The following is a 23,534-nucleotide window of genomic DNA, read 5'->3' as shown; positions in this document are numbered from 1 at the left end:
TATTCTGTAAATAAAAGCCGGTAGTCACTCAAATAGATAAGAGAAAAGACAGTGATGAAATATGCACGAGAGACAAAAGAAAAAGAGCAGAAAAATAGTAGATTAAAGCGAAAAGAAATGTATAGCGCCTAGTTTATAACTCTACATTTTTCTTTTCTCTCTTCCATTCTTTTGGTTGATGCCAAGAGAGAGAGAGAGAGAGAGAGAGAGAAAAGCCTCATGGAAAATATTCAGCCATAGGCTTTGGTCTTATTTTTTTGGCAGTATTCCCTGAGCGCGAGCTTCAACATCTTCTCCCCATCTTCGATGCTGCCCTTTTTATGTATTGAAAGGGCGGACGTAAGAAATATATTACAACTGTGCTCTATTACCAAGTAACGAGAATGTTCATGTCGTGTGTATTATGTGAAGTTGAGTAGAGCTGGAGCACTTGTTGATATTGATCAAACACTCGTTGCGTTTCCTGATCACGCTATTGTAATGTGATCGTAGATTCCTGATACATTCTGGACAGTACTTATACTCATCTCAGCAGAGGAATATATTTCAGGTTGTTTTTTTTTCGTGATAGGGTCAAGTGACACTTTTTTGTGCCGTTCGTATAGGTGAGTACAGTATAATCGAAATTTATTGTATTTTTTTGGAAATAATTTCTGCAAATACAAGGTGGTTCCATAACTCCTCTTGCCAACTGGTGAACTGTTGATACTAGAAGTAAATTATAATTAGAAAAAAATCATACAAATAAGGGGCCATTCAAGTATTACGTAAGTAGATTTTCAGCCATTTTTGACCCCCCGTCAGTGAATACTGCACTTAAAACGTGGAATTTTTCAGTTCTGTTGACCTCAGAAGAGACAGGAGACAACTTTCTGATTGGACGTTTGAATATAGAGTGTTTATATAAAAAGTTAGTTTTTGTACTTTCCCCTTATACAATGTGAATGACGTATCTACGGTCTACACCAGGCATCTTCAACCCGTTACTCGTGAGCACCATGGTGCTCTCTGAAGCACCTAAAGTGCTAAATTCTTGTGTCCGATTTGGTGCTCGCGAGCACTTGATCAACATTCCAATCAAACGCTTTGCACAAATTTTATTCGAAGACTGAAATCATCCTGATTGCATGCATTCCCCCAATGCCAAACTTGTCGTAAGTGTGCTCTTCTTTTCGTGATGGATACAGGTAGTGCCAAAGCCCTGGGAGATACTGCTTGCTCTCTGGGAGGCTTTGGCAGTGCTCGCGACTAGAATAAGGTTGAAGATCTCTGGTGTACACACGTTATTTGGATACTTTTTGCAAATGGAAGTATGCCTCTAGGATCAACTGTTTGCACTAAAATGTGGCAAGTTGGATAAACGAATCACCCTGGATACGAATTTACGAACTTTGTTCAGTGCCCTTTTCAACCAAAGACAAACGTGACATGTGCCTAGGGCTCACCAAGTTTTAGGCCTAAATGCTACCCAGCATACATATCTACCTATCTCTTGGATTTTTCTGGAATGGCATTTGTATAACTGACGAATTTTAAAATATGCAAATGGCATAGAATGAAGTTTTGAAGCAATTGAATGAAAACTTCCACTCGAAAAATACAGGTGTCGTGCGTGTACGATTATAAGCTATGTTTTTGTTTTCGTTTGCATAATGTAAATATGCGATTCATATGAATTAAGATTTTCATAGAGATATTGAACTGTTTCTTCACATTTTTAATTTTCAAAGAGAAAATTTGGAAATTTTAATCATTTTTTTTATAAAATCTGAAAGTTTCAGAAAGTTTTGTGATTTTATTTCATTCGGTCGAATAAAATAAAATTTGTATAAAAATTATTATAAATTTGAAAAAGAAAAAAGAAAAGCGTTGACTACTTTTTAGACAATGTACAATCGAATCCCCATTATAACGAACTCCAAGAGACCAGAGAAATCCCTTCGTTAAAACGAAATTTCGTTATAAAGGAATTCCAAGTCTTTGCATTATTTCCATGTAAACTTATCTGGGGACTAAAAAAGTGTTCGTTAAAATGAGATTTTCGATATAATTGTATTCGTTAAAACGGGATTCAACTGTATTTATATTTTTAATGTATATTTTTGAGGAAACGTGTTAATTTTTAGATCTATAATATAAGCTCTATAAGCAATGATTCATTCGATTTTTGTAATTATTAGTCAAATTTTGATTTGTTTGAGTATAGTTACCACACAACGAAATGAATTGGCATAGGTAAATACTTAATTGTACTGAACGGTAGGTAAATTTGTAGGGCCAATGAAAATAGCGCTTTGGTACTAATTTACGGTGGAAACGGGACACGATATATTGGGTTGAAACTTCATTCAAGTTACCTTTTAAAGAAATTGAAAAATCGTTAATACTATTATTATTTTTTTCTCATCAAAATGAATGCAAATTTTCAATCAGCTAAAGATAGTAATTTCAGACATGGAAAAGTCTCATCGGGTATCCATCAATTTTTTATGCGCAAATTCCTCATATATATTCTCGCTTTACAACAGAAAGGTTTCTTTCGAATGAACTATAGTTAGTTAAAGGGCCTTGAATCTGTGCTGTCCGAATGCACCAGTTCTCCACCAGGGTTACGGGCTTCAGGGGACTGGTCCCACCGACAAGTCAGGAAGTCTATAAGTATATAACTGCTTTACGTGGATCCACACAATTAATAGAACATAACCAAAATACAAGTCTGGTATAACCTTAGCAAGACCAGTAAAATATAAATAATTATTTCCCGAATCACACACACACATAAAACAACATAAACATAGTAGACTATATTACAATAATCGTAATAATTATTGACATTAGGTGATTGGACGTGCTATTTTAATATTTTAGGAAACGTGAAAATTATTAAATACATAATACAGGGTGGACGAAGAGTCCTGGACACATTTTGAAATTGATAACAAATCCGTCAACTGACACAAAAAAATACGGTTTGCAATAAAATACTTATCATAGCCTAGATTTTTTTTCCTCGGTAAATTGGAGGAAAAAAATTTCAAATTGCGCTCACAAGTAGCGCTGTAAAATGAAAAACTCGATACAGCGCATAAAATGAAACACAAACAGTGCACAGTTAATGTTTATCACAATCTGTCATATTTCAATATATGTGCCATTTATATCTCGATCTAAACGGGTGCTCTCATGTTGAAATATGGCAGTTCTATGGTACGGAAATTGTCATAAATATTAACTATGCATTGTTTGTATTGCAACTTATGTGTGATGTTGAGTTTTCGTTTCACAGCACCACCTGTGAATAAGATTTGAACTTTTTCTTTTAAATTTATCAAAAAAAAACGGAAAAAAAACTGCAGAATATGATAAGTATCTTAGTGTAAACCGCACCACACCCCGCCGTCGCCATAGTGGTAGTCGGCTGAAGTTGGTTTTTTGTGGTTCCCAACTTCAAGGCGCAAATGCGATTCGATCTTCCCGTTAAAATAAGTCTCGCCACAGAGAGCAACAGACCTGCAAACATTACAAATGTAATTCGATCATAACACATCACTCACTTCACTTCTGAAATATAGACGGCAGCACTGGAAAAAAAATCAAACACAACACTACATATGCACTCAGACTCTTAGGTACGCGCACACAGTTACGCTTCCGACACAACTCACTAGGTAGTATATCGTTCAGAGATGGTGATAGACCTGAGTTGTGCTCGGTTTGAAAGAATTTTCTTTCTTTTTTGTGTAAACCCCGTACCTTTATATGTCAATTGGTTGATTTGTTATTAATTGATATAATATGGTCAGGGCTTCTCGTCTTCTCGTCCACCACGTATATGAAAAGCGTAGGACTCGATGTTGTATGTTGCTCATTTGGGGCTATTCAAGTATTACGCAAGCATATTTTCAGCCATTTTCGAACCCCTCTCGCCCCTTGTCAGTAAAAGTCAGCAAAACACTGACCCCCTCCCCCCGTCAGCAGCTTAGAATATTTCATACCTTCAAAAAGGGGTGGTTGATGACGTAAGCAACCTTCAAACCCCCCCCCCCCACCCTTGTCAAAAGTCAGCAAATCCCCCCCCCCCGATGCTGACGTAATACTTGAATGACCCTTTTCAGGACATTTTTTTCGTGCTTTGAAAAAAAAGAGGCTGATTTAGTAAGTACCTGCGCTCGAGACTATAATAGTCTTTGTTAGAGAAATAAATATTATAACACGACGAAAAAAATCCGAAACATACGAGACATTCAAGGAATGTTTCAAGCAAGGTTGCATGAGTTTTGTCTATCTTTCATATAAATTCTCAAGAGAAAAAAGTAATAGATATCGAGAATATTATCATACAACTTTTACGAGAAAGAAAGGCGTTTTGTGCAAACTGTGTACTACATACGAAGAAATTGTAGAAGAAAATTCTCGTTATGGACTCACATCGCGTCTGTCTCTTAGAAAGTGAATTACGACTTTTCCCTCTTCGCGCCTGCAAAGAATATGTTGTTGCTCGCATAAATATGAATATATATTACGCGAAAAAAGATATTATTATTTCTAAGGACGATGTTATCGTTCTGAAATGTGTCTCGGTTGTGTACTGATAATTAGGTTCTAGACGTGTGATTAATTCATGTGTTAAGAATGTTGTTGATATCATTCATATAAATTTCGAAGTTCATATATATTTTATGGTTGCAGTTGAGTTAACTCGAAGAATTTCTATATAACGCAGGTATTACACTATAAAAGTTTGATAAAAGATATTTTACAAAACTTGAAAAAAAAAACACCCAATTAATAAGCCTACTGTTGTTGCATTTGCTCGAATGTAACCGATACGCTTATTGGTTGCATTTTTCAAGTTTTATAACTTTTATGAAATTTTTATAGTGTAATCCCGGCCTTGGTAGTAATAAAAACTAGTATAAGCCGGAATTATATATTATAAAAGTTCAATAAAAGTTGTTTATAAATCTTGAAAAATGCGACCAGTAAGCGTATCGGTTACATTCGAGCGAATGTAACCAATAGGCTTATTGGCCGTTTTATTTCAAGTTTTATAAAGAGTCTTTTATAAAACTTTTATAGTGTTAAAATCTACAAAAAAACTATTTCTTGATGCATTTGGTTCGAGAAAAAGCTGTCTCACTCACTCTACTATCCCATGTGGGGGTGTCATTTGCTGATGTTAAAGGAGGCTACTAATGAGAAAGTGACTCACTCCACGGCAAGGGTGTTGAACCTTTAGGGGAGTGCTGACCACTATATTGGCTTGAAAACATGTCGCTGACCGCTTAAGCAGGCCATCTGCAAATGCGCCTCGTATCACTTGAGTGATTTGGATCTGTGCCGCGGGTCACTTAAGTCAAGCAATTTGGGACTGTGCCGATGGCCGCTTGAGTGATCTGAAATTGTGCCGCGTGCCGTTCAAGTGCTCTGAAACTGAACGGCAGGGTTAATATCTGTTTATCGCTAAGCTTGTTTTTCTTTCCCTTAGAAAACTATCGATTTCTTCTACCGCTATCACTTTAATTATACGGCGAATATAATGCATCATATCTATTCGGTAAGCCGTCGTTAGAGTGGGATTATAGTGCAAGCGTGTTTCCGATTCTGGAAACCCGCGTCGTCCCCGATTGGTTAAAAACCCGAACTTACACTTTTTTTAACTTGGAATTCGGGATTTTAACCAATCGGAGACGACGCGGGTTTCCAGAATCGGAAACACGAAGGGACTATAATCGCACCCTTACGCTCTGAACTTTTTCGCAAAAAGTAATTAATTTAGTTCGATTATTAGAGAATGCCACAGGTGCCTCAAGTGCTCCAAAACTGTGCCACACGCCACTCAAGTGATCTATAAATATGTCACGGGTAATTCTGTAAATTCTGTAAATGTGCCGCGGGTCTCTTAAGTCATTTGGAAATATTCCATGGGTAGCTTAAGTGCTCTAGAACTGTGCTACTGGTCACTAAAGTGATCTTTAAATATCCCGCGTGTCACTTAAGTGATCTGGGAATGTGCCGCGAGCCACTTTAATCATGTGGATCAGTGTCGCGGGTCACTAAAGTGATCTGCAAATATGTCGAGGCTCCCTTCAAGTGATCTGTGAGTGTGCCGCGGGTCAATAAAATCATGACGAAATGTGCCTTAGGTCTCTTTAAAATTCTTCTTTTTCTTTCCAACCGAGCACAACTCCGGTCCTATCGCCATGGGCAATTTACTACCAAGTGAGTTGTGCCGGAAGTGTGTGTGTATGTCTACTTAACAGTCTGAGCACGTATCTAGTGTCAAGTCTGATTTTTCAGACTTAACACTTGTGACTTTCAGACTTAACATTTTGAAATGTGGATGTTGTCATCCACATTTCAAATTCTGAGTGAAGTATATGATTGTATATTTGCACCGTTGTAGACCTATTACTCTCTGAGGCTAGACTTTCTAAGAGGGAAATTAGCTCGCCTGCGTGTCTCGAAGGTGAACACCAACTTCAGTCGTACAAAATATCTGGGCTCTTTATTGCCATATAGACTACCAAGGCCTTTAGAAGCCAAGGCCTTCTTTTTTTTTTTCCATAAAAGGCCTTTAGAAAGGCGAGCTATCTCGTCATTGCCGGTGAGAGGGTTGATATATTTTTGAGATATATAAATAATATTTAAGCTCGTTTTTCTTTCCGTCCCTTAGAAAACCACCAATCGATTTCTTATACCTTTATCACTGTAATCATATGGCAAATATATTGCATCAAACACACACACATCTATTTGGAAAACCTCTTCGTTACGCTCTGAACTTTACCAAAGAAAATGATTAATTTAGTTCGGTTCTCAGAGAATATCACGGATTTAAGTTCTCTATAGAAAACCTACAAAAGAAAAGTGGAGAATCTTTCATTAACTTTTGCCTTCACGAATTCAATTATAATTCTCGATGAATATGCAATATCCGAAACGCTTTGTATTCATTCTTGAGAATCTAATGGCCCCATATTGTCGTCGTAATTATAAATTACCCTAATTACCTCTTTTCAAAGAATTACTTGACTTAACTCCTACTTGGATAGTGCCAAAAAGTGGATAGTGCACGTATTACGTAACACGTAATACGTAATTATATTGCACAAAGAGAGAAGAAAAATTAACAGTATTCGATTTAAAAATACAATTAATAACTTCTCAGTAGTTATTATCAATTTATTACCAAAATAGATCATCAACCAGACTAAGAATGGAAGTGCGAAAAACAAATAGAACACTATTTCAGCAAAAAAGGTTTAGTTACACGTCTCAGAAAATATTGAATCTATATCGGCCTACTAATTATACTAATTATAAGGTTCAACTATAATACTTTTTTCTTTTACAAAGAATATCGGTTTTGAAAACTAATGCTATAAAATCATTTGCATTAAAAATATTCTCTTTTTTTTCATTTTATGATAAACTTGTACAATTTTCAATTATATGAATATTTTTCAAAAATATGTACATTTTTAAAAATTTGAATGATTATTAATTATCATATAAAAATCATACTACGAACAGTATATAATTGTTTTAATTTGTAATTTTTAATGATATATTTTTTTGACATATAAAATTTATTATGTGCATACGGGTGTAAATGTATCTATACATACATATAAAATTACATTTCCTGTTTCATCATCGCCGAGCAGGAACCACTGAAGCTAATATTTGTGAAATTTATCAGTAGTTTTATTCCGCGACGTAAAGGCTAACTAAGAAAGGCTTTTTTCGAAATTCGACCCCCCTAAGTGGGGTCATAAGGGGGTTCAAAGGTTATATACGGAAATCACGCCAAGCCGAAACCACTTAGGCTATAATTATGAAATCTGGTGAGTAGTTTTATTTCATGACGTAAAGACTAACTAATAAGGGAATTTTTGAAAGTTCAAATGTTACATAGAGAGATCCCACCGAGCCGAAACCCCCGATGTTATAAATATAAAATTCGGCCAGCAATTTTATTTCATGACGTACAAAAACTCACCAATAAGTTGGTTTTTTTTTAAATTCGATCCCTATAAAAATCCCCATAAGAGGGTTCAAAAGTTGCATAGAGAAATCACGCCGAGCCGAAACCGTTGAAGCTATAAATATGAAATTGGGTTAGTAATTATATTTTACTTAGATATATTATTAGTCAGCACATTATATTTTATTATTACTCACTAAGAGTAGATTTCTGAAAATTCAGCCCTCGGGCGAGTGGGAGGATGAGGCCTTCAAATGTGATTTGGGGGAATCACCGTCGAGTAATTTTCAAATTACCAAATCCACGCGAGCGAAGCCAGGGGTAGGTAAAGCTCTGTCAGACCAGACACGACCCGGGCTCAGTCCCTTCTGGGATGTAATCCCTATATACCGATGTGGGTGGGTAGGTGAAGCTGGCACTGTATATGTAAATAGAATGCTATAACAAGTTGGTTTAACGGAAATATAAATTTTCATTAAAAATTATTATTGATCTCCTGGAATTAAGAGAAGTCCTTTGATGGTCACAAAGTTAGTGCATGTATTGTACATGTCCATTTTTGTTCACTTTTCGTGCATTTCTGTCTTGTTATCTGTCTTTCTTTTGTATTTTGTTAGGTGTTCTGTTCTGACCAATAAATAAATAAATAAACATATATATATACAGGGTGATCAGCGAATAAGCCCTTATTTCAAAATTAAATATCTCAACAACAACGATCAATAGAATTATGCGGTAAACGGTACGTTTATTAGCAAAACTGTAAGAATGTTGTACAGAAATTTAGAAAATTTAGTTTTTTTTAAATTTAAAAAAACAAAACTGGAGATTTTGTTGTTCCGAAAATCCTCATTTGTGTGAAAAGAAACCACTGCATTCGCCTAAAGTTACTGCATGGGCTGCGGTATGCGCCAGAGGCATTATCGGCCCCTTCTTCGTGCGAGAACCGATTACTACTGAACGTTACGTTACAATTTTGGAACAATTTGCCAGCTCACATGGCGCATATGCAGTAACTTTAGGCGAATGAAGTGGTTTCTCTTCACACAAATGACGATTTTCGGAACCCCAAAATCTCCAGTTTTGTTCTTTTTTAATTTTAAAAAAATAAATTTTCGAAATTTCTGTACAACATTCTTACAGTTTTGCTAATAAACGTACCGTTTACCGCACAATTCTATTGATCTTTGTTGTAGAGATATTTAATTTTGAAATAAGGGCTTATTCGCTGATCACCCTGCATATATATACCGTATATATACCGGAGTTGTGCTTGATTTGGAAGAAAGAACGTTAGTGGAAAATACAAGTCTTAAAAAATGCAAAAAATGAAATCGCCATGTTATGCATTTCTGATTGTCGTACTTGATAATGAGAACCTCTCCACTATTTAAAAAGCATCGAAAAATTTGAGTAATTTGAGTAAAATTTCCAAATCGAGTAATTTGGAATCATATTTACGTCGATATGATTTATTCGTTTTCTTGAACGTTGAACATTTATACTCACTTTTCGGCTATGGGAGGACTTTTCCAGCAATGGTCTAATATCACCTACGACCACCTTATATCTTTTCCTTGAGACACAGCGGCGGGCCATGATCTGGTCAGGGGGAGACTATAGGATGGCAGATCGTTTTTAGGAGACGATTAGAAATGGAAAAACAATCTCTACCCTAATTCGTATCGGAACTCCAAATTGTTAAATTGGAGTTGAGTCTGCTAACTACTCGGCACAGTGGGTGATTAAACAGGTGCTATTGAACTCATGTCATGCCAGTGGATAATCAGTATAGATAAGTAAAAAATGCATGTGTATACAAATGAACCTTTCAGTATTGACATAACTCACTACACCCATTGTTGGAAAATATGAGTAGAAGAAGTGGATGGATGTGTTGACTTACACAGGGTGAACTGCGAATAATCTGCCAAACGAAAATGGACAGACGATCCCAAGTGGAGCATAAAACACCGTAGCAACCCTGTACGGCTATCTCTAACCGTATTCGAGTTATGGTGGAAAATGGATTACGAAAAAAAAAAAAAAATCGTCTGAAAAATCACGAGTTTGTGCACTTTCTGAAAGACCCACACGCAAATTAAGCACGTATTTGGAAAGAGCAAGGAAAAATATCCTATAAGGTGTCGCCATTTCCTTCAGGATTTAACGACGAGCTGCAAGCGCTGAAAGATTGGCAAAGTTCAAAATTGTCGTCGAAATTTTTAATTGCCAATTTCGCAAATACTGTATCTTTATAGCTTCAACCAGTAAAATTTACTTAAAAACTTTTTCCATTGATCCAGCTTTCGAAAGAGCCTACACAAATATGACTGGCAAATCAACTTGCGGCTTGAAAAGGTGTTCATGATGAAATTTCTTGACGTTCAAATGAACTTGGGGAGGTGTCCTCTCCTGAACGCAACTACAATTTATATGTAACCATGACTGGTTCTCTCGATATTTGCCGCTACTTTTTGGGACACCTTATGCCCGGACACGTCATTACAATCCCTACACTCTTAGCAACACAAGAGGCATTAGCATACACCTGATTGGTTACTACGAGCAAGAAAGGTACTACTACTTAACCGAACATGCACCTCGTACACATTCCTGTACGAAATTTCTAACGAATCGGCACATTCCGGAATGTGTGTTCTGAGTGTGTATGCTTGTCCCTAAAACATATTTATGCTGCCGAGTTGATCTTGTTTCATGTTCATGCTGCCATCTGTCTTCCATTTTCTGAATTAAAGATGGAAATTCTTGAATTTTCATGCTTTGTCAGTATCGTGTTGTAGCCCGGCCTGCTCTCTTCGAAGAGACTTTTTCAAATGGGAGACCGGCTCACATTTGTGCTTGGAAGCTCGAAAACCGCAGAAAACCAACTTCATCCGACCACCAGCGTGCCGTCAACGCGATTCGAACCTGGATCCTCAGGACGAGAGTCCAGCACGATGCCCACACGACCGCACAGCGGCGAGAAATAAAGATAGCAAGACGTCACAAGGGGCGGAGCTTTTGGCGAAACTGGATTTCGCCAAAGTGCTCGTCGATACTTTTTTATACTTTATTACTTCGAATTAGGAGTCCGTTATACTTTTCTTCTACGATCTTATTCACAAAAGATGAGAGCAACTTCATTGAATAGATTAATTTGGCCCTTGAAAGGAAATTTCAGCATTCAACTTCGCTAAATTTGAATTTCTCCCGGTATTTCCCTATGAGTGACGTAATGGTTCGCCGCTAACTTCGACCAATCACAATGCGCAAAATTTCTATAATGTTGCTAGAAAAGAAGGATTTGTTTATACGCCCTATAAGAAATCTCTGTTTTTTACAGTACAGCTGCACCTCAATCTCCAGTATAAATTTATTTCGTTCACGTGTACATACTATAAATAAAATGCATTTATTCGAAAAGAAAACCATTACGCGAATCCACAAATATAACCAAACGTTTTCAAAATATAATTTAAAATCCATTCGGAGAGACGAAAGGTTTTTGTAATGGATTTTCCAAAAATAGGAATTTACGATTAGTAAAATATTTTATTACTCTTTCACATACATCTCAGAATAACTCTCAATCACTTTCATCCATCGAATTCATTATGAAGCTAACGTCATTTATGTTCACATGGAGAAATACGTCTCCTCTTTGGTACAGAAAACTTATAAAATCCAATAATACGAAACGTGGATGATAATTCTAAAGAAATGTAGGTTATTATGGAAATAAAATTAGCATCCAGCGATTCCAAAGCCATTATCAAAACGAACCCAATTATTCTAAACAATGGAGAAGCTTTCAATTGGGAATTATGGCTTCTTTTCGTAACCCCCTTTATCTTAGGAAAATGTTGCTCAGGAAATAAAAGTCCCTTAAATTGAATTTCTTGAACAAAGATGAGAGATATGGAATCATTAATTTACACACGATGAAAGACATTCATTCTCGGCGAAACTCTTTCTAACAAACAAACTTGAGCTCTCTATCACCGTTTGAGGTAATTAATGCCGTATCAGTTTCCTTAAGGATATTCGCTGTAGAACAATTATCGTCTTGTAATACTGATGATTAATTCAGGTACTTAAAATATATTATATATTCCCTGCTTTGTTTTAGTTTTTTTCAGCATTGATAGAACGGTTTGTGATGCCTCTGGGGTACACGTCGAGTTGCGACAAAAATTTCTGAAAATAATACAGAAATTAATTTTTAATTCAAGTAAAATTAATAAATAATGGATAACAATTGAAAAAGATTGGATAACATTTTTCAAATAAATGGTAATGGTTGATAATAACAACAATAATACAAAAATTTCATGCACGGTATTTGATTTCATCTGATTAAATTATTCGTTGAAAAAGTTTTCTCAAAACGTCAGCCTCGGTTGGTAATGTCATAAATTTTCGGAATTTTCAATACAACCGAGTTTTCTTTCGTTATAACCGAGTTCAGCTACAATCTCAAGAGCCGAAAACTTCAGGAGTTGAAATTTTTGGATTAGAAATATTGGATAAAAATTTAAAGTTTTTATTCTTTTTAATATGCATAATACTTAAATTCAATTAATATGCATCCCATAAATACATAAATGTTTTAAAACTTGAAAGAATTGGTATATTTGAATGCGGTTTGCGAAGCTCACACGAAAAAACCGAAATTGGTGAGAACGGGGTTCCAATGGATAGTTATAATCCATCAAACCCCCTTCATCATGACTCTGTTCATTCCTGTGCAGTAGTGCGCTTTGCATTTCCGCTATAGCTCATCCAATTGGGTAAAGGGCAGAAAATCACTTCATTGTGGTAGGAATGAGCTATAGTCGGTTTCAGATAAAGATAAAGTGCGCTTTGCAATGATAGTTAGATTCTAATAAGGTGGGTGAAGACGTAGGTTCACCTGAGACCCAAGGGTTTTTTTTTTTCAAGCGTTCATATAATATGTAATTTCGTAGTTTTCAAATGTTCATAGACCTGGCAACATAGGTCGAGGCATGTGTGGAAAATGTTTTGGTCTTTTTAATCGTGCTTTGTGTCTACTGTCGTATGATGAAATCTCCGCAAGGTGTGGAATTTCAGAATCGTTCAATTTATCAAATAAGTTCTTTGCATATGACGTTACATCAGCTACTCCGGAATCACGTCTGATATTAACGTTTCTAACGTACCAAGGTAGTCCGGTGTATCTCCTCAGAGTCTTGTTCTGAAATCTCTCCAGAGCGATGATATTCATTTTCTTCGAGAACAACCAGACAGGCGCAGCATACAGAAGAATCGGTCTAATTGCCATCTGATACAGAATAATTTTATAAAAAAATCACATATGTCCTTCACAGAACCTTTTTTAAATTTTTTCTATGTCTGAAAAGTTCATAGAGCTCAAGCCGGTGATTCGTAGCTGAGAGAAAACAACTTCACCAAAAGTGATTTATTAACCAAGGTCAACATTACAATGAAAACCTTATGTAAGCGCCAGTATCAAGAAAATTCAGAAATGAGCCGTTATCGTACACTGCATTTTATAGGACTCTGATTTGCTTATTTCTAGTGAGATTTGCTTTCGTGCATCGAATTCTATCATTGAACACTGAATTACGGGACACACACCCAGCTTCAAATCTCAAAGTGATATCGAAATATTCCCAGCGAATGCGTGTATCCGGATATTTATTGATTTTTCTTTATAAATCACAAATTTCAAATTACAATAAATTTTGAATCGATAAATATATATAAGATCGCTTACTCACACACAAGAAGTCTTGATAAAATCTGGAATCATGGATCTTCGCCCTCTTTCGACAGAAATTTGAACAATTTGTTTTCTCGTACCAAACAAAATTCCCCTTGATGAAGGTAATTTCTTCGCAAACCGCTTTTTCATATATACCTATTCCTTGAACTTTTAGGAATTTCGAAACTATTTACGAATATATGGGACTCCCTGTATATTTTTGATAAGCTTAATCATCACATCAAAATTTTACTTTTTTTTCCCCTTTGTTAATGTTTCATACTTTACTGAAATTTTAAAATGAATCGTAACGAAGGCAATGTCTGTCCCCAGTGGTGCAGATGGTGTCATGCGCTTACCCGGAATGCAAGAGGGCCCGAGTTCGAGTCCCGGTGGATACCGGATGACTTTCTTTCCGAGTTCACCTCGGCATAAAATCCAGAAAACATCTATTTCCTTGGTATAGTGGGCTGAGAAAAAGCCGTCTGGGCCAATTTCTGAAGTTAAGAGAGGCTACTAATGCTTCTACTTCAGATCCTCACGCTACAGTGCTTGAAATAAGGTAGGGCGTGTATCCAGTGGTGTAGATCAGTGGTTCTCAACCTGGAGCCATATGGCTCCCTTGCAGTCCTGGGTTAGTCTGGGGGGGGCAAGAGAGAAAATCAGAAGAAAGTTGAACCACGACTGGTGGTGAAGGGAGTCATAGAGAGCTGTGAAGAGAAATAGAGCTTCAAAAGTGAAACATGGTTGGAAAATATTACTACTTTTAGAATCCATCAGATCCGTTCATAGAACCAGGGCCCTTGGGTCTATGTGGGCATGACTCGGGTCTTCATGTCTATAATGGAGAGACGGGGACTGCACTATATGGGATCTGGTACTATGATTTTCATATGTAAGCTGTTACTTCCAGCTAAGTATGGGGGCCACCAGAGCAACAGTTGATGTGTTGGGAGGGGCGTCATGCATGTTCGTTGGATCGCCCCGTATTTTACACAGACCGTTTTTTACCACATAATTTGACTCCTGGGAGAGATGATAATCCACGTTTTGAATCCGTGCCTAGCCAGGATTCCAGAGATTGATCTGATTTATTAAAATTTCATTCATAACAAGTCTAGTTTCGATTAGACTAAATTCGGTAAGTAAAGAGTATCTCACTCTTGAATGAGGGTAGATGAGACTCTGGATAGGGCAGGGGGGGGGGGGTGGGCACGAAAAAAAATGGGATTCATGGGGGAGGCATGAGTGGAAAAGGGTTCAGAAACGCTGGTGTAGATGGCAGCATGCACTTTCTCGGAATGAAGAGGAACCTGGGTTCGAGTCCCTGCAGAGACCAGATGACTTTTTTTCCCCCCAGTTCACCTCAGCATAAAATCCTGAAAATATCTGTTTTTTTGAATCTAGTAGTTCCTAGAATTTTTATAATTTTCAGTCAGTTATGGTGAAACACCCTGTGTGCATGAAATTTTACGCAATTGTAGATGCGTTTCATTCATTCATGCAGCTTGTTTCTTCGCATAATTACCGTATCTGGCTGCGTATAATCCGCATGCGAAATTTCAAGAAAGGAAAAAAGAACAACGTATAATCCACGGCGGCGTATTTTATCCGCAGGATTTAAGAAATGATAATAAAAACTTTACAGTTCAATCAAGAACCTTCAGCTTCAGATTCATTCGAACACTCACCATTCTGACAACATCATTTTCTGCTGATTGTTCGTTTCGAATTCTATGGACCGATTACGACATCAAGTACGGAAAAGTTTGTCAACAAAGGAGGGAGGGAGAGAGCACTTTCCAGCACCTCTGAAGCTAAGTTCCCTGATAACGGTAACTTACAGGAAAAATCAAAAATACGCTTGGTTAAAGCTTAGCTTCAGAATGTGAAAATAATTGGTTATCAGAAATCGCAATAACAGAAAAAGGAATTTTCTCTACATTATGATATTGAGGCCCATTCCGCACTTTGAAAAAGTGGTACGAATGATAACGTACTCGAATGATAACGTTATTCCCCTGATTCAATTAAGCAGCGTCAACTGTAGTTATTTTGTTATTGTCATCAACCCCTACGAGTCCCGATGTAATAACATTAAGCGGCGTTGGCTGTACTTGGTAAAAGCTAGCCAGGAATAAGGAAATCACAACCGTAATACAGGGTGGGCAAAAAGTCCGTAGAAACTTTAAAAAATCATAAAAAATAACTGAAAGAAAACACGATTTGCAGGGTTAGCATCACTAGGTCACGGGAATTTTTTTGACAGGAAAGGAAATAACTCAAAAACAGCCAATAGGTGGCGCCGACGTACACAAGTCAAAGGAAAGATACTCAAATAACGAACAGAATGCCTCCAAATCATTTATTATAGCAGTAGGCCTATGTGTTCGACTTGACCACCACCACAGGGATAACACATTGCAGGCGAGTCATAAATCCAGCAACGGCAGAGTGCAGCAGGTGCACATACACGGTTTGCAACGGTGAGCTGGCTGTGGATTAGGAGCGCAAGTTCTAATAGCCGTCACATTTGCATATTTCCACCGAAGTCGCTTGCACCAGCTCCCCCTATCGGCTGTTTTTGAGGGTTTTTCCTATCTTAAAAAAAATTCCCGTGACCTACCGATGCTACCTCTGCAAACCGTTTTTTAATTTTTCCGGTTTTTATTCATGTTTTGCCGACCCTGTATTTCATGTCCGAAAAAATTTTAGAAAATTTTTAATTTTTTGAAACATTAAGAATTTGTCAAAATTCTTGAACATCTAATTCATAAACACTGCTTTGAAGAAATAAAATATGAATTTTTTTTCAAGTTCGAGATATGGTTATGATTATTTATCCAGTTTTTGATGCACGTAAATTTGCGAAACCTTAAGTAAAGTCTTGAAAGAATTGAATTTCTATTCTCTTGAATTTCAAAACACTTCAAAATAGAAAAATATAAACTGGTACTTTTTTTCCTCAAAATATGGATAACGTATTTTCCTCAGCTTGTAACACAAGTTTCCTAAATTCCGAAAAGGAAGAAAAAAAACGTAATGCAATAAGCGATATTTTCCAGTATTTCTCCACTTTAGAGAGTCTGAATGTGCCAATACTTTCCAATACACAAAAATATTCATAGAATATTCAATATTTTGAGCGCATAAATTTCATGCAGTAACAACATACACACAAAAAAAGTTATTTTAAATAGAATAGCGTTTTAAAGTGTGTTGCTTCCTAAAAATTTGGGAATAAGATCTATAATTTAGAACATTCTATATTCATGTCATAATGTAATTATGAATATATTTTTGTCTATAAATTTCAATTGGGAATTTACCTTGTTTCCTACAGAGGATTTCCTATTTTACCGGGTAAAATATTACTGTTCAATTAGTTATAGCAATCCCTTCTTGTTTCATTGAAAATGGACGTTATATTTAAAATTCATTGTATCGAACGTTTGAAAAAAATAAATTTTTTAGAGAACCCATATGCAGACGGAATGAAAAATTGTATTATAATTGTGTTATAATGCAAGCAGCTGCAGTGAAAATTGGGACCAAGAAGGCATAAAACGGTACAATAATTCAAAGTTCGTTCATAGCTAGAAAAATTGAGGCGAGTTAAATTTCCTTTTCCTTTTTGTGTATTTATATTTGTTAATTGGATATTTTGTTCCGCGAAGTGTTCCACCGATAGAGGATTGGCGCACAATTTCGTTTGCTGTGAAGCATTTTTCGCTTCGTTATGCGTTAAAGTACATCTAAATAAATAAAAAATATTTATTAGTACAAGTACAAGTATAACGCCACAACAGGCAAATTGCCCAACGAGGCGGCCGACTTAAGAACATCATGGATGCCCGAGCCATTTCCTGGAGGCCCTACCTACTACTGCTACACCACACATGCACCCCCCCGCGGAACCCCCCAACGAACCCCCAACGAATCGGTACATGTGGGAATGTGCGTGTACGTGTAGTGCAACCTGACGTAAAGTTTTGTTTCTGTGTAATGCTTGTTATGTGTAGTGCTGCCATCTGCCACTAGTTTTTCTAACTATGAGTGAAGTATTATGATTGAATGATTTATCGTTGTAGGACTGTTGCTCTCTGTGGCGAGACTTTTTAATGGGGAGATCGGCTCGCATTTGCGCCTTGAAGTTGGGAACCACAGAAAACCAACTTCAGCCGACCACAACCAACTTCAGCCGACCACAACCAACTTCAGCCGACCACGAATGAAATGAATATATTGCGATTAACATTTTTTAAAATTCACAATTTTCTGTCTTCGAATGAGAAATATGTTTGGCGCGCAAATTTGGCGAGATTTTGACAGTTTGTTAAATGCGTATATTCTGGGCATAGAATGTCAATGGAAAATTAAATTTCCAGAACTCTTATGGCAAATTCATAGCTATGGCTCATCCAATTTTTTTTCTTTGATGCTCTGGCCATCGCCCGCTGAGTTACAGTACGGGAGCCCGGAATAATTCACTTTTTTTTTCAGTTAAAATCACGCTCGGGGGTTTTTTTTTTCACTCGGATGCCTTAGGTTCCCCGGAGGCACCCGAGTCCTCAGGGACAATATGTTTATATCACCGAGTGTGACAGAGCCTGGGTGTCTCTCGGTTCCTATCACTATCACTTAAAATCACAAAACAGGGTCTCGTGAAAAATCTGGCCTAGGACCCAGAGGCGTACGTGAAGCCAACCCCCCCCCCCTCAAGCCAACCAAAAATTAGAGAAAAAGAATTAATATTTTGATTAAGAAATTTGCAATATCGAAAACAAAACCTAAGTGCAATTTTAACAAATTTCTGTTGATTTAAATGCATTTTGAATGGTAGTAACTCTCTCAAAAATTTCTTGGGAAATTTTCTTTTGGGTCCTTCCCAAAAGTTGATCCTGCGTACGCCCCTGTGTATTATGAACCACAACAAAAGAAAAAAAAAAAGGGAAAAAATAAATTTATATTACAAAAATAGAATTACCGCACTAATTTTGATTAGGAATTTCACCTGTGAAAGTTAGGTACCGTATGCCTATTACTTTTGTATATAAAAATGCGCTTTATTTCCGCTTTTAAATAATGTCACGAATAACACGAATCTAAATTTTCTTCACTTATTACAAGAAATGTGTCGCCAAATACGAAGATAGCACGCCAAGTTATGAATACCATTGCCGCGTTATTCCACTCGTCACGTGGGGGTGTGCTTCAAAAAAAAAAGAAAAAAGAGGGGACCGGACAACAGGACGCGCAGTCTAGTGAACATTATGTCTATGGGGACACCCTGTACATATCGTAGAATCTATGAGAATTTGAGCCAGAGGGGTGAACGTGAATTCGACATAAAACGCACAGTGCTTCATTTTATGTGCGTTAATATACTGTACTCTATACATTTGCATTCGAATACTCTAGGTTTAGCTCTAGGTTAGGACTTGAAGCATACCTGAATCCAATATACAACGGGAAGATGGATTCACTACATTCTTGAATGAGAGTATATGTGGGATCAATTGTGAGGCATGATAATATGATTATAATAGTAATTGGCTGACGGAGTGGCTTTGGTTCCTTGATGAATGCCCAGCGAAATTACGTTGCTCTTATGCGGAACAGTTTAAGCAATGAGCATTTCAAATGATTCCAACCCCGTCGTAGAGTAGTTATAGTTCCTCCTTCATTCACAAATGTTTTGAATTAGTGGTACAAGGAAATGGCGTGTGTTCGTACTCATGAATCGTTTACATACAAAGTAAAATACAAAGTAAAATACCATAAATACAAAGGCCACCAACAAAATGCCCAACCAGATGGCTGAAAAAAGATACCCATAAAAGATATGAATGCCAAATATACGTATATGTATTATAACTATATCAAAAATACAGCAATCCAATAACAGAAATATTTTCAATTTCGATTTTATTTTCAATTTCAATTTTATTCATCACATCAACAAACATTGCTCAAAACGAAGAAAATCCATCCAATGGATCGTTGTCGATCCATACTGGTGGACACGATCATTATTGAGTTAATTTTCAAACACGAATAGTAGATAATAATTATAAATAATCATAAAATTAAGAAAAAACATAAATAAATAACAAACAAAACAAAGAAAAAACGCAACACAGGAGAAATCATCTGTGAATATTACATACATACACACATGTATACGCAGGCACCAAAATATTACATTGATTTGAATTAAGATGAGTGATTTGTTTTATTCATAAAAATAAATTATAAATGAAGCAAATAATTAGTGTTAAAATAAATCATGTGGCAACAAAACGGAAAGTGCGTTTCAGAAATTATTTCGGCAATAAAAATCAATAATTACGACAAAATATAAATATACTGCCCATAGAAATTACGGTTGATATATATATAAGAGCCGTTTATCAATAAGAATACTCAGATCGGTGTGCCTCTGGGAAATATCCAATACGCTGTGTCTAGAAATTTCAGTCTAGCTTCTGTGTTCATCGACTGAAACTATGGCTTATGTATTACGGCTAATCCGCAATATGTTCTGACCCAGTGTAGGTAGATCCTCTGACGGCAGTTACGGTAGCGATCCCTGATATATTCTTTTTATATACAGTCACCCCTCCCCCCCGTATTCGCGGGGGTTGCGTTTCGGGGATGACCGCGAATATGGGAAATCCGCGAATAACCGAAACCATAGTTTTTTGTCTTGTATATTTCGTTTATTAAACATGAGAAAAGCAGGGTAACACAGAGGTATAAGGGAATGTAAAAGAGGCTGCAACGATTGTTGGCGATGTTTTCTGAAAGAAAATTGAGATTTTTGTGTTTGCCGTTTCTTCTTAATATCATCAAATATGTTGGAATATGATGGCAAGGGTTCCTCTAAGAGCGGGATCTATGCTATAGAGCAGTGATTACCAACGTGGGCGTTAACGCCCCCTTGGGGGCGATGGAAAGTTCTAGGGGGGCGGTAGAAGCTACGAGTATAACATAAGATCCTATGGGTTAGATTGCGTTGGGGGCGATGTGAGAAAAAAATTTCTGAATAAAGGGAATGGGACAAAATAGGTTGGGAAACTATGCTATAGAGGGATCTATGTCATGAAAACAATCAATTGCTGATTTGAACTTGCGAAGCCCTTCCGCTCTGTTACTCCTGGTGAACTTGTCCTGCACTTATTTATCTTGAGCTTCTTCATCTAGTACCGCTTCAGTTTCAGGAGCAGTCAACTGCATTAATTCCTCCTCGTTCAATGCTTCTGAATTGATATTACTTAGCTGTTCGACTTCCTCTATATCCATATCATTGTACCCTTCTCCATCCACCTGTTTCGCTAACGTGACAATGTTTTCTATAGTCTCTTCAGTTGGCTCTGTAGAAATGGTTGTGTCCTTTGGCGCACATTGTGGCCAAAGGTTAATCCAACCTGAGGTGACTGTTTCTCTCTTGGGAGCTGCCACGGCTCTAATGATGACAGTAATGGCATTAGCGTGTCATCCAAAAAGAGTCGTCTTAAACATGCACAACTCACATTTTGTTAACAAAACACATGAATGACGATTTCTGAGTGTTGCAAAGAAAAAATTCCAATAAAGGGGGAAAAAACGGGGGGGGGGGGGGAGTGACTGTATATACATTGTTTGTTTTCCACATTTGTTTCATTCTTGCGATCATTATTATCCGCGGTTTCCTCACTCGCACAATCCTTTAAATGAGGCGCGTTTATCCTTGTAATTTTTTATAAATAGCTTCCTCATCTATTTCATCATTTACCCTCGGTTCTCTCGCTCCTTCAATCATTCAACCCGAGCTAACGTGCACTGGTAATAAATTTTCTCACCTATTCAACTAAATTGATCATTTAATTACGGTTCTCTTCCATAATGTTCATAAACCCAAGGCTCTCTCGATGTGTACTGACATCTGTATAAATGATCAAATAAGCAAAATAAAATATAATTTCCAATGCCTACTGTCTAAACACATATCAACGCGCAATAGTTCGGTGATGCGTCTGAGAGGCCGGAATTACCTTACATGAAACTTGAAAAATTCAGCCAATTAACCTCTTCGCAGTCACGGGCGTAGTATTACATCTGAGCTTCAGTGGAATAAATTTAAACAAGTTCTCGGCTTATCCGTTCCCTTCTCTTCACCATCGCGAAGCATTATTTTTAATTTATTAAGTTGAGTTTTCCTTCCCTCGTTCCCTTCTATACTCCTGTTAATGAGTTTTTCCCCTGACATATAATGTATCTTTCTACTATACATGTAAGAGTGAAAGAGAACAGGTAGGGTGAGGGTGAAAAGATACGTTAAAAAAACTCATACTTTTGCCTCTTATATACATTCTTTTCTTTCCCTACCTTCTTTTTCCTAACATGCGGTTTCGTTAGGACAAGGTTACCAGATTTATCTCCGATTCGTCAAATAGCCTAAAATGTCAATTTACATATAATCCAAATTTGTTGCCAAAACCTTGTACGTCAAGGGGTTAAACGCATCGGTTGCATTTGAGTGAATGTAACCAATAGACTCATTGATTGTGCTTTTTGCAAGTTTTGTAAAATATATTTGATGAAACTTTTATAAAACATGAAAAATTCAACCAATAAGCTTATCGGTTGATTTATAAATTTTTATAAGAGGGATTTTATCAAACTTTATAGTGTAATACCGGTCTTGGGCTGGTATTACACTATAAAAGTTTTATCAAAGTGCTTTTATAAAACTTTTATAGTGCAATCCAGCCTTAGAGCCACGAGGCAGACTGATAAAAAATTGCTTTGAAACCCCGAAGAGGAAATCTACAATTTCTCTATCAATACGCTCGAGTTAAGGAGGATTTACAGATGTTTACGTGCGCTCATTTCGTTTTATCAATTACACATTTCATGTACGATCACTGCCGGATTAGATTACTTATGTCACCAGCACGTATTGGAATGATAACATCGAGGGAGATGCATATAGTAATGAATAGCTCGGTAGATGACATGATTATTAACATCTCGATAAACAGGATATTTATGATAGTTTGTCGTAACGCGGGTCAAAGTAGATCTGTGTTTACGTGTTATGTTCTATCTGGAACATTTCAAGAATTCAATCAAGACAGAATGATTTGGTCCGTTTCCGTCATCGCCGTACAGATTGTCTTATTTCATCTGTTGACCTTCTTCCCGTCATCTCGCATCTCTCTCTTCTTGCTTCACTTATTTCTATTATTTTCCCTTGTCATGACCATCTCTTCATATAACGTGAGGGATTATTATTTTTTCTCTTCCGGCCCCAACATCACACACATATTAACAATATCCTGTATTTATTTACATATTATTCCATAGAACAAAAGCTTGGCTTTAATTTAGATACCGTGGTGTAAATTTGAATTGTCAACATGGCCAACAATAAAAATTGTCAACAATAAAAATTGTCAACAATAAAAATTGCAAGAAAATTTAGGGCGCGGTAGCCCAGGTCGATAAAATAATCTCCTGAAAGTACCAAAAGATGTTTTTAGAGGCGTTGCGAGTTATAATAGAAATGACAATAAAAAACAAGAACACAGAAAATGATTGCTGCCGCAGGGAATCCTACACAGAGGGGTTAACCCACCAACCCCTCGGTGAATATAGCATAGTCGTAAGGCAAAAATGCCAAACGCTGCCGTTTGGAATCGGCAATAAATTGTAGGTCCCGGTCTAAATTAGCCCTCGTGTGATGAAAATGACCGCGGTGTGACAAAAATTATTAAAAATTATCAAATGAAGTACAGTAGACTCAGGACT

General features: G+C 36.8%; 1 protein-coding gene across 1 annotated transcript in view; it reads left to right on the top strand.

Moving 5' to 3' along the window:
- Positions 1-287: 287 nt before the first annotated feature.
- The window catches only part of LOC149087932 (RYamide receptor-like), a 195,267-nt gene continuing 172,020 nt past the window's right edge, over positions 288-23,534 (top strand). The window contains exon 1 of the mRNA XM_089242748.1: positions 288-605. The gene's annotated coding sequence lies outside the window, so the exon portion shown is untranslated. The remainder of the gene's footprint in view (positions 606-23,534) is intronic.

Source organism: Pholcus phalangioides, unplaced genomic scaffold, assembly GCF_987345545.1.
Source record: "Pholcus phalangioides strain wild (caught in Gottingen) unplaced genomic scaffold, Ppha-v1.0 ptg000003l_1, whole genome shotgun sequence".
NCBI classification, from domain to species: domain Eukaryota; kingdom Metazoa; phylum Arthropoda; class Arachnida; order Araneae; family Pholcidae; genus Pholcus; species Pholcus phalangioides.
This window is presented reverse-complemented; position numbering and strand designations above follow the sequence as displayed.